The 13129-nt window shown below is 35.4% G+C and overlaps 1 long non-coding RNA gene across 1 annotated transcript in view; it reads left to right on the top strand.

Annotated features, from left to right (window-relative positions):
• LOC108968561 overlaps positions 1 to 12422 on the top strand; it is a 37264-nt gene extending 24842 nt beyond the window's left edge. The window contains exons 2-3 of the long non-coding RNA XR_001993339.1: positions 1770 to 1870; positions 12346 to 12422. This is a non-coding gene — a long non-coding RNA (uncharacterized LOC108968561). The remainder of the gene's footprint in view (positions 1 to 1769; positions 1871 to 12345) is intronic.
• The last annotated feature ends 707 nt before the right edge of the window (positions 12423 to 13129 follow it).

Below are 13129 nucleotides of genomic sequence, written 5' to 3'. Positions count from 1 at the left end.
AAGAATACAAAGACAAAACTAAAGTTGTGGAAAAATAACGATTTATTTCTAAAAAATATTCTCATTTTAGCTCGATAATGCGTTAAATACCCAGCGATTCTCCAACTCGCACGAAATTTTCATTTTCTGCAGATCGGCAAATTAGGTTTCCGTGGTGGCGATATTCTAATTGGGCTCAAATTATTGCGCGGAAAATTACTTTTTCAGGTTTAGAAACATTTTACAAAATGTCGTTAAGTGAAAACGTATAAAGTTTTATAAATATAAATCAAATTTCATGTGGTAAACTTTAGGAAAAGGTATCTCCCCCTTGTTTACAAAGTGAATGATGGAGTATTCCGTCTTCTTATAGGCTTAATATTAAATTAAAATGTAAATATTTCCCGAAAGTTCTAATGCTATACCATCGCAAATTATGGACTGTAATCCTCTGGTTGTTTGCCGGGCGAAATCGGCCGAAAGCCATGACTTCTTTTCACATAACAACGACCGTGACATCCGATTCCCGAATACCGAAAAGAGCTTCGCTAAAGGCCATCGGAGCCAGCTAAAATCATTTTTTTTTCTTTTGGTTAGAATGAATTTCAAGCAGAATATCTGTGACTACAGAAAAACCACCTGCGACCTGATACGAAGTCCAATAATATATTTTTAATAATTTAGGGCTCCGTAAAGCTTATTTTCCAACCACGATCTTTAGAAAATGTTTCTATGGGAAATACTTTGATAAGGACCAAGACTTGACGAGAAATACTATCGTAAAAATAAAAAATAGCTTCAGTTCGTTAATGCTCATAATTATACCCTGAACAGGGTATATTGAGCTTGCGATGAATTTTGTGGCACACAGAAAGAAACGTTGGAAAATACCATCTAAAAGTAGTCTAGGCGCGTTAAATCCGTTTAAGGAGGCGAAACCGCAGGCTTATGATGCGTGCTCATCAAAAGTTATCATCAATAAATTGATTGCCTTGTTGAGTAGCATATAGCGCTATTTGGTTGGAACCAAAGGTCGTTCAAATCAAAATCCTTAAATTTCCCCCCCATAAAAAAATTGATTTTGACGTTCGCTTTGTATGGCAGCTATTTGCTATAGAGATCCGGTATCGGAGGTGCCGACAAAGCAGCTTCTTATGAATATAGGGACGCATGCGAAATTTCAGCATAATATCTCCAAAATGAGACGTCTGTCCGTCTGTCTGGTTCAATAAATCGCTATCCCTAAATCGACTCAGCTTGGCACTCTTTTTATTTATATTCATACTTTCTTTGGTCTACGATCTAGATTATCCAGTTCAGGGTATTAAAAGATTAAATTAGAATCTTGTTGCGGATTGAACAAAAAATACTTTATTTATCGATTCTACCAAATGAATTATATTTTTAGGACCCTTAAGTGTGTATTAGCCAAAAACAATAATAGATTTTTTTCAAAATCCTAGACTAGTCTATTCGGCCTCTTTAGTACACAAAAGGGAATATTATGTTATTCATACGCCCCGGCATACATTTGGGTATCGTCGTAGTATGCGTTTATATGACTATTCAAAATATTTTAGTTAGTGTAAATCCTCTAATATTTTGTTTAATGCTTCTACAATTACACTTTAGTTAACAAAATTAACATAGTAGGTAATTTATGACATAAATATATGTTTATTTTGCCAGCATTTATCGTTTCACTATCATTATTAAACGCTTATCTTCAAATTTCGTTATTCAAATTACGCCTCGGCAGTAAATAAATTACAACTTTCTGTCAATTTCAGAAAATGCTACATTAATTAACAGAATTATCTACAAATTAAATGAATAGGCAAAGTGAAGTCTGTTGATGCGTGTGTGAGCACAACCGCAGCGGCATAAACAAGTAAGTGAAAACATTTGCAAGCATCCAATTTAAAGGCAATTCAGAGATGATTTGTAACAACTGCAAAAACCACACACAAATACCAAAACAAATACGCCCACTTTGATAAAACAACCACAAAAGCAATAACAAGTAACAACCAGAATAGAAACAACAAAGTTTAATTCAGCAACTGAAAGCGGTGGCAGTGAAAGGCGTTTTGTTTGCTAAATGGAAACAATTCGAGAGTGGAGAAAACTTTAGCAATCCAAATTGGCATGATATTTAAATATGTAATAATGTGTTGCGAATTTTGCAGTTCCGGTGTGCGTTGTGCGCAAATTGAAAATGTTATGCTGATACTGCCAGCTGGATGTATCGTTTGCTACCGTAGCACAACCACACATATGTATGTATATAGATACACTAATACATAGGTAATCTTAAACTTTTATATTTGTATAAGGTAACATATGCGGGCGAAGCTACACATGCTTTCACATATGATTTGCATATAATTTGGTATTTTAGATGAAAGCATGTGGGCTGAATTACTCTCGAAACTCTTTAATTGATAAGTTTTGTGGGTCGAGAGTCGGTAGTAGTTGGTTTCGGATTCACAAACCAGTCGCTACTTCGAGTTTGAGATAAAAGAAATAAAAGAACACATTTATAAAAGAAAATTGCTCAATTAGTCTCCTAAAAACCATCCATGAAGTTTCAAAACAAGTATGCATTAGATTGTTTAAAAAAATTGTAAAACAAAGAGAAACGTTATCTTCCGTTGCACCAAAGCTATAATACTCTTTCCAAATACAAAAGATTCTAACCAAAAATTTCATTTTTATCAGTTCTTTTGTATGGCATTTAATTGATATAGGTAAATTTTGAGGGGAAATCTTGTTAGAGCAAAAAGGTTTCCTACAATATCTCGATTTTAACCGTTAAGTTTGTATGGAGGTTCCGATAAATGAGCTGCTTCTTGGGTTTAAGAAAATTCGAATCGGTAGCCCAAAAACTGGGTTACTAGTTCATGTATGTACAGGCTGACAGACGGACGGACGCACAGACTGAGGGATATGGCTACATCGAATCACCTCATCACTATTGTTCAAGATGAACTGATTTAAACTACATTTGCCGATTTGTCGTTCGAATAGGTTAAATAAAATTTAAAAAAAGGTTTTGATTAATATCTAAGGAAGGCGGTACATTAAGGAAATATAAAAGTATATATACAATTAAAGTTTCGTATTATTTAAAGTTTTTATTAAAAACTTTTGAAGTTTGTATCGTTTCGTTAAATCAATCTAATAGCTACCTTGACAAACGATTCCCGAACACTGTAACGAACTTTATTCTCTAAAAAATACCTACCTAGTATATAGCGCTATTTGGTTGGAACCAAAGGTCGTTCACATCAACATCCTTTAATTCAGACACAAGAAATGCTTCTATAAGACTTTATAGTGTTCCCCTTTGATTGTGACGTTATAGTCAACTACAGTAAAGGTTCTGCGGAAGAAGTATGCTCCTTTGCGCATAGGCAACGGCGATTACCGCAATCTATGGAACGATGAGCTGCGGCCACACTGGCTAGGACATGTCATTCTAATGGACGAAAACACTCCAACTCTGAATGTACACGACGTCTCCATTTCGTTGGAAAGGCGAGGTGGAGAAGGACCTGGCTACACAGGAAGCAGTGTTGTATACTCGTATGTAACCGTGTAAGCGGTGTCTACGTCAATAAAGAAGAGAGGAAGTCTCTCAGTTTTCGAGATATCGATTTGACATTTGACACCCGTCGTTTTCTCCCTAAGAAGCAAATCCTGTTATTGTATGAGACACTTGTGTGTCATTATCTCTGAATAAATTAATCAGATCGGGCCAGTATAGCATATAGCTGCCATTCTAACATACCGATCAAAACTAAGGTAAACATCTTTTTAATTCCTTTTTGTGCATAAGGTGTAAATCTGTGAAGGGTACTATATTTAATTAAAATAATTTGATCACTTTTGATTTTTCCAACGGGGCCCTTTATTTAAGTGCCCGCATAGATTGGTTTTTGTTTTGAACTAAACTGCCAGCTGCATGTATTTACATATATTGTGCTGCTTACAGTGTTTTTGTACGCTCGGCTGCAGCATGCGCGCCCGCTTTCACCTTAAATGCCAAAAACTTTGCCAAATTTACCGTTGACCTAATTCGAGTGCGGGCAAGTGTCGTCCCAAATAACTTTTAAGTATTTCACGCACTCACACATATACATATACGCACATATACTTAAGTAGATAGATTGAACCATGTGCATCATAACCAGTGAACTGTGAATTAGTATGAAAATGTGTTTGTATGCATGTGTGCGAGTGTTTAAAATTTACTTTTAATTTGCTATTGAAAGTCAGCGTTTGTCAATTTGTAACGGCATTGTCATGGCTGTTGCCCCCATTTTCCTTCGTGCGTGTGTTGCTCATTTCGGTGTGGCAAAGTTGCAAGTATGATGACACTTATTGAAGTAAATTTCCGCTTCTTTCTCATTGAAAACGCTGGCATCTTAATGAGTGTCATTAGCAGAAAACTTTCCTCGCAAACTTTGCTAACAAACAAAAGGATCTGCCCGAGGAGTTGATTGGAAAAGGATTTAAAGTATGGAAGGTAAAGCGAAAACATGTCAGTCAATGATTTTATCCGAAGAAAATTGCAAACTTACAACAAAGTGAAGGAGGCAACTCTGAGCGGAAAAAGAAAAATTAAAAAAAAAACGAACAAAAAGACAAGTTTTTAACGATAATTCATTCTGCGCTTATGATTAATAATAAAACGGTAAAAAAAATTAAGGTCCGTAAATATCTGAAAATTAACGAACGAAAAGAATTGTTTAAGTTATTTAAAAAAAAACTATAACAATATCGCCACAGGTTTTGCGTCATGGACAGGAAACTTAATTACACCTGATTCTAGATTGCCCAGCAATTTGTAGAAATAGGCTCAAGGCAATAATCTCCATCTACATGGGCAGCGATGACATCACCTCAGTGGCGCCCAGCAAGCTCTTGAAATTGTTCAGAGTGCTTGACCTTTGTGACCATATATGATATAGGAGAGGGCAGAATATACCATAGGTTGCAATGCAAGGCTCAATTTTGTTCTATCTATCTACGCAAACCTAACTGTTGCGAGTCGAAATGTTTTCGATCACCTAACCATCAACATTGGTTTTTAGGAACTCATTATTCTCTCAGTATATTTATTCGTTGAAAATTTACTCCATGAAGTAATTTTGCTCAAAACTTTTTGTCTTACAAGCAGTTCAATTGACAAACATAAACTCCTGTATTGTTTTAGTTACTACTCTCTGTTTACAAAGGTTATTGATCAGTTGTTGAATCCCAGAAATCTACCAGCACTTCTACCCACATGAATCCCATTTTTTACAAAAGAAAGAACATCATAATTGAGGCAATTGTTTATCAAATTATATTCGTTAAATAGCAAGCAACTGCTGTGTCCACCGAAATGTAGTACTTCAATCAGAATAAAAACAATATTTATATTTAGAACTACTACCTACACAGAAGCACCATCTGCACAAAAAAAAGAAATTTAGACTTTAAGAATCGTATCTGAGGAGAGAAGAACAAGAGGAAAAGTTAACATCCGCTCAACCGAAACTATATACTCTTCACAAATACAAAAGATACCTTACAAGAACAGCTTCAGGTATATGATAAAGTGGTCCAAATCGGCGGCTCCGACAAATGAGCAACTTTTTATACAACTGTTTAAAATTCTAAATAAAATCTAGATTTTTAGAAAAAATTAATATATTTTTAATTATCAAATATTTTCAAATATACAGAACTTTGTTCGTCAATAGAACCTTTTTTCAGATAATTGCCATGAGATCACTTTTAATCAATTACTACTTTTCAAGCCGCCTAAAACATTTACTCATGAAACCAAGATTGCAAAAATGTATTGGAAGCTTTAGCACTGAAGACGAAAGAACACATAAATTATTTTGATTGGAATCAAGGTTGAACCTGAATATTTATTTCACTTTCATCGAGTAAATATACTACTGGAGAATATGACTCAAACTACGATAATACTTGGTCGAATAAACTCTTTTAAAATTTATGATTCGCAGTCCTATCATCACGTTATACTCAAAAAATTAAAATTGTTCAAATATAAACTGAAGACAACAGCTTGTTCAATTTCTTAATAAGAAGTAAAAATTACAGAAAAAGAAGCCTCAGTAAAAATGTGGTGATTTAGGTTGGCAAATACAGTTATGTATGTATGTATGTACATACATATTTTATTTCTTCCCTCCCTCACCCTGAGTTCTTCCTGGAGACATTTCACTTCGCGTGTAAGCTGCTTACGAGTAAAAGTTACCAGGGTGCTTACAGTTTATTTTGTGGTTGGCAAAAACACAAAAATGCGGGAATAATTGTGTTGTGTCGCTAGTAGCAAAAGGTATTACAAGGTATTACCAAACTTTTGTTTGGAAATTAAAAAATATTTAAAATAAATATACATTAATGAACTTAAAAAACTTTTGTAATTACAAAAGAAACTTATGTATTATGTATGTATTTTAATTACGCAGATAGAAATGTTTAAAATATAATTTTGTCCGTACTTGTAGAATGTAATTGTCGAACTTTCTTAGTAACTTTTAACATATTCTTTTTTGACTTCGTGTTGAAAAGCCTCGGACTGAACCAATTTCTCTCCATTTCTATCCTTCTTTTTAAGCGAAAAAATTCATTTCAGCTACTCATTCGGCCGGAATCATTTAAACAGTTGGGGCAATTTTTTTTGGCACCTCCGAAACAGCCCATAACTTAGTTATTTTTCAAAATTTTTGTAAAAAAAATCTTCAAATATGGCTGAAAACATACCTTACGTTCGGAGAAGTTAGAAATATTCAATCTCATACTTTCTCTTAATTGTTCATGCTTACGCCTAATTTTTCGTGCGTCACACTAGTATTGTCCCTTAATACAGAAACTTGAGACGCTTGAATCTCGGAAAATCCAAAAAGATTATTCCGAAGAATACTTTGAGGAAAATGAAAACTAAAGTGGCCAATAAAGAATGGAAAGTCAATTAAACCAAAAGTTAATGTCAAAAGTAGATAAAAGCAAAACCTTAAAATTTAAAACAAATGTAATTAATATGTACTCATTTTATACGAAGCAAACGAGTTGCGGAACTTCAGTAGTCTGAAAGCAAAACGTGCAAAAGTCTTTTGAATACTATCAACTCTTTATAAAGCACTTAATTTGTAGTAACTATAGTGTCATGCAAAAGAAGTATGTGCGTATAATAACTTTAAAATAAACTTAATGTTGCCATAAATTCTGGTACAAATTGTATAAATTAAAATATGATATTCTTTACACTCTTAATTTTAGTTAATAATGAATATATTAAAAGAGCGATTTTGTTCGAAAGAAGCAACTTTTGGTTTCACACAAACCCTCAAACCAATCTTCCGTTGATCAATAGCAGTACTCACTACTTTGCTTGGCATTGGCGAAGCTGTTCGAACCAAAGATTTTTAAGACCCTCTTAATTTCTGTGGGATATTTAACAGAACATATATTCCAACTCTGACTACAAACTGTAGTGTTATAAATTTCATTTTCATATTTTAGGCCAAATATCTGCTACTGTGAAACCAGGAATATTGCTTTAATGCTTCTGCTGCGTGGTTTTTGCCTTGTGTGTTGGAGCAGAACCTTGCTTAAAGATCCAATGCACTCCATCGAAGAAAGTCTTGCTTAATTACTTTATCACGCCTTCAAAAACGTCCTGGTGGTACATTTTCCTCACAGTTTTACGCCTTTTTCACAGAAACGAAGCAGTGTAACGCCGGGAGAGTCGCCTCCAAACCACTTCGCCAGCTGGATGGTGACCACACTGAATGCTTTTTTGCATCTTTGGATCTTTTTGGTTAGTATGGTATATGGATCAGTAAAATCTCAACCAAACCGCCAAGAATACTATATAAACGGAAATGAAAGAAATTTTGCAAATTTTTACATGAATAAAAAATAACAGGAAATAAAATTATTGTTCACAAACATTACCAAAAATTCCTTGTGAGAATTATACTTCAATCGTTCAGTTTGGATGACAGCTACATGCTACAGTGATCCAATCTAAACATATACCCTGTTCGGAATATAAAAGGTCAGATGGAACTATATATAGCTATAGCAATTAAGATGATTTTCAACACCCTGTCGAATTTTTCAATATTAGCCATTTCTAAACAATACTTCTGGGATTATCTAGCAGAACTAATTGCTGCAAAAAACCTAATTTTTTCTATTTCAATCGGTAGTCATTTCCATACTTTCTTCCGGCAAAGATTTCCATTGCAACTACAACTAACGCTCGTAATAAACACAATAAACGACAAATATGTACACACACACATGCAAAATAAAGAAAACAAATCACTTCGTAAGCATTTATGCAAACATTTTAGGGCGAAAGTGGGTAAAAGGAAGAAGAAAAGCGGAAGAGTTGCAAGAGTATGCTTGCAAATGCCACAACCAAGCCCAAATGGTTAATTTACGCCCCTGTTTTTGCTTCACATCATTTACATGTGTTCTAAGTCTGTGTATATTTATGTAAGAGCGCATGTATGTAAGTACATCGAAGCACACTTCGACAATCCCGTCGACAACAGATGGAACAATTTGTAAAATATTTAGAAGAGCTTCGAGTGCTTCACAGTTGCTTCGATTGCACTCGATAGTGGCGCTGAGGAGTGTTAGAGGCTGTGGACATACCGTTAATTGATATGCAAGTGGCGCAATTAGATTTTAAAAGCAAACCCCCCTTTGGTGTTGCACTTGTTAACGGGAAGGCGCGCGTCAGTTGTGGGAACAGACTTTTTTTCTCATGGAAGCAGGGAATAACTTCACGCAAGGTGGCTAACAGAACTATGTTTGTACTATGCAAATGAACAAGTTGTTAAAATATTGCACTTTTCTTATTACGATTAGTTGCACAGATCCGCTTCGGATTTCTTGCGCAAATGAAATGAATTATTCAACTTCCGGAAGGAAAAGGATTCCGCTATAATAAGAAAGGGGGAGAAATGCTCAGAATAACAAATTTGTAAAAAAACAGAAAAAATGTTAATTCGGCTGCAGCGGAGCTAAAATACCCTCACAGTTGTATTTTTTGTTACAGCTATATAGAGCTAAGTCATTTGTAGAAGCTAACGCAAGTGAGGAAAGTTCTCTGATCGCCATTCACTTGGGAGTTGCCACAAACGATTCTTTTACATATGGCTCAAGCAGGTCACGACATATGGTCTTTGACCAAGGGCAGCCTAAGAACATCCGTTTGAGGGCGAGCTAAAGTGAATAGGCGAAACACCCTCTCCACAGGGTTGTGCGCTGGGTTTAGAACCCGCCACGTAAAAAACGTACCCAATGAAAACTAACAATCATCCTCGGATGGGAGACCCCATGGCAAACGAATTAAGGATTACAATTTGAAGGCATACACCGGAAATCTCCGGTCCCAAAATCTGGTTATCTGTAGTACCAGATTCTAGTATAAGAAAATTCATCAAGCCACCCCTCTGTCGCCGGATCACCAACCAGATCGATCATATTTTGATAGACGGAAGACACACCTCCAGTGTTTTAGATGTGCATACGCTCCGAGGTCCTAACATCGATAACTGATAAGGAGCATGTTTCAGCTTCTTTGTGGAATATGATCGGACGAAAGCATGGCCAACGATTGGAATTTAAATGTGCTCTGCCCAATCCACAAAAATAACGACCCCGCAATCTGCGCCAACTGGGTATACTAAACATTGCATGCAAGGTTCTATGGAACGTATTGTGTGAAAGGCTAAAGCCCACCGTCAACAAACTCATTGGACCTTGTCAGTGTGGCTTTAGATCTGGAAAATCAAATATGACCAAATATTCGCCAAAAATTATGTTTCAAATAATAAGCATTTGTTCAAAATTCATGTTTGTAGGAATCAATTAAATATCCTCAAAAATAATACAATTACTAAGTATTGGAATAGTATATAATAGCAGAAAAGAACTGCAACCAAATACGTAGTGAAATAGATTATAACTGGCTCAGTAATCAGTTGTTGAGTATGTATTATACCACGTGCATCCCAAAAAGACTGATGTCATAGCCGATTCTTTCGTCTTTCCACACCCGAGAACCGGTTCATCATGTGCAGCCCACTAGAATGACTGTCGATTGGGCTCCAGTGGGAAATGATGGAGCTATGTTTCTATTGTCACACACCGACGAAAAAATTCGGTTTCATTACGATTTAAGAGCACGCAAACACTTCTCAGAATGAGTTACTCGTTGTCTTTGTTGGATTATGAACTTGCGAAGCACCCACTTTGCACAGAGTCTTCGCCTCTTTGGGGCTTCTTTCTAGTCTCTGCTCATTTCCCCTCTTTCATACTAGCAAATCCCTTTTCAACGGTGGATTTCCCTGGTGCAGAGCCCAAATTCAGCAGTATTTTCCCCCAAAAACCAATGCTCTTGGGTCAATTAACACTCGAAATGCTTTTACGATCCATTTTTTTGTAAACTAACACAATTTGTTTCACAAAAATGCTGTATCTCATTAACGAGCAGTTATAATCGAACTAATAGAAATTATATTGATGGTAGTAGTAGTATTATCTATGTATCAGCCACAGTGAAGCGTGGATGGGTCCTCTAGTGAGTATATAAATAAACAAGTTTTCGTACTTTGAGTGCGAACAAGAAAATACTATGAAGCTTGCTTGCCTGAAGTGTTACTTGCTGGTGTTATTTGCATGCCGAAAGCATTATTGCTGCATACTTTTCATAAACTAAAGACAGATACTAATAATCCGAGGTTTTTGATACAACACGTCAATATCAACCATCTAGGTGCTATCATAAAGTGAAATAAAGTTTTTCGTTTCTTATAAAGAAAGGTGCCTTCAATCATCTGGCTGTCTGACTGTCACACCATATGGACGAAGTTCCATTGAAGCAATAAATTATATAAAATATTCGAAGTAATAAAGCCAAAATGTCACAATTTCAACCATACCATATAATTTTATTATATTCCTAATAAGAGCGATATTCCTCTGCATCACAACCACAACGGAAATTCGATTTCCGTGATATTATCGACTGAAGATTTTCGCTATATTAATAGTGGGAAAATTATCTTTGTACTTTCTGAGATTTACAATCTTATATAAAAGTAGGCATTAGTAATTGAGTAGCAATATTTAATTTTCAGCAAATATTACTGTACTTAGGTTATTTCGTAATAGAAATCGACTCGCTTGTTTGAAATCGATCAAAAAAATTCTAAGCTTTACCTTGACTGAATCACAGACAGGTATTACTTACTCAGCTTTGAGTTTCTGCTATAGTAAATGGACAAATACAATCGAAATTCTCTTTTACAGTGCTTTGCAGCTAATTCTCTACAAGTGCTAAACCTTTTACAAAGTTACTTTAGTCGGTACAGATGCTGTCACTCCCGTTTGTTCTTGTTTTCTTTGGCACTCTATAAAGTCAGTGCAAATTGAGTTTCTATTAACTGAGCGCCAGCAACGCGGCAGTGGAGTGGCGCAGATGCCATTGATGGATGCATTTGCAAACGAAGAGGCTTTAATTACACACTTTTCTCTTTGTGTGCTCCTTGGGTGACGACGTAATAGGACGAAATAAATTGCAAAAAATAGCGCTAATACCGTTACAGAATTGAAAGATTGTTAAAGAGCCAATACTATTGTGGTTAAATACCTTATTTATTTGGTTTGGAATTAAAAACTAAAATATTGGCTGATAGAGATTCCAAAGTAAAGGTTGATTAAAGCAAAATAAAAAGACTCTAAAAATTAAATATAATTAGCTATCTTCAAAATTTGAGAGTAGTTGTATAGAACAAACAACTATCAGAAACCACTTACGTTGACATAATAATCAAAGACAAGTAGAATAGAAAACAGTTATAGAATTCATTGTTGTGGTTTCGCATTGCAGAATTGTTGACAAGCTAGCATAGCTCAAACTTAGCGAGTGACGTGTCGAAAACAGCTGGTACGTTTGCTATTCATAACGGCACTTCTCATCACCTCATTAAGAAATTTCACGCCACTGTGAGAAACTCTGGCACTTCATTAATATTTAATTAGTAAATATTGTAGTTCATATGTACATATAACTGCTTATTTGTTAGTGCTTCCTCATTGGCATGTCTGTCTGTCATAAATTTTCGGCTGAGATCTTTATCTTCTTTGTCTTGTTTTATACAAACAGAAAATGTTTTGTCTTCACACCCAAAGGAATAATAAAAAGCAATTGAGATTATTCCACACTTTCTACATACTTACAAGTGACATACATACACATTTATGAGCATAACAGTCTTTACTAATTAACAAAATTATTTTCATATTCTTCTCTTTCAGATAACTGTCGAATACTCTTTCAATTAGCTGTTTCTGAATAAAGGGTTGGCACAAAACCGCAATTACCGTAAAAGTAAGTGATATAGCTTCGTTTTAATTAATTGTTTCATTATTGTAATAAGAACCTATATATTTATATTCATGACTATAAGCAATACAAGGTGGAGTCCAAAGTAAACAGGACTTAAAAAAACAGAACAAATAGTTTTTTCGGCAAAATCAATTTATTTTATTCAAACTAGTTTCCTACTGCTTCAATACAGCTTTTTGCACGGTTCAGAAGCATGTCGAAGTAGTGTTCTAGCTCGTTGGCCGGTATGGCCAACATTATGCCGGTGCAAACCTTTTGAATGGCCTCTACGTCTGCAAAACGCTTTCGTTTCATGGGCAAATGCATTTTTTCGAAAAGGAAGAAGTCGCACGGTGCCATACAGGTGAATACGGGGAGTGGTTAATGGTTAAAATGTGATTTTTGGTCAAATAATCGTCTTTCGAATGTTCGATTCTGAGAAATTTTTGGTAGTCAGTCAATTTGTGCGGAACAAACCGTGCACACAGGATCCGTCGAAATCGATACTTTGGAGATGTTCAATTCCATTTCTATGAATTTCAATGAGGATTTGGATTGATTTTTGATGAATTCATGCACAATTTCGAAAGAATTTTCGGTGATCACGGATTTTGATTGGCCCACGTCAATTATGTCCTCACGACCACTTTGAAAATGTTGAAACCACTCGTGCACTCTGCTACGGGATAGACAATCGTCGCCATAAACTTGTTT

This window comes from Bactrocera latifrons, unplaced genomic scaffold, assembly GCF_001853355.1.
Source record: "Bactrocera latifrons isolate USDA-ARS-PBARC rearing strain unplaced genomic scaffold, ASM185335v1 scaffold_22, whole genome shotgun sequence".
NCBI lineage: Eukaryota > Metazoa > Arthropoda > Insecta > Diptera > Tephritidae > Bactrocera > Bactrocera latifrons.
Note: the sequence above shows the minus strand (reverse complement) of the source record. Positions and strands in the feature narration are given on the sequence as shown.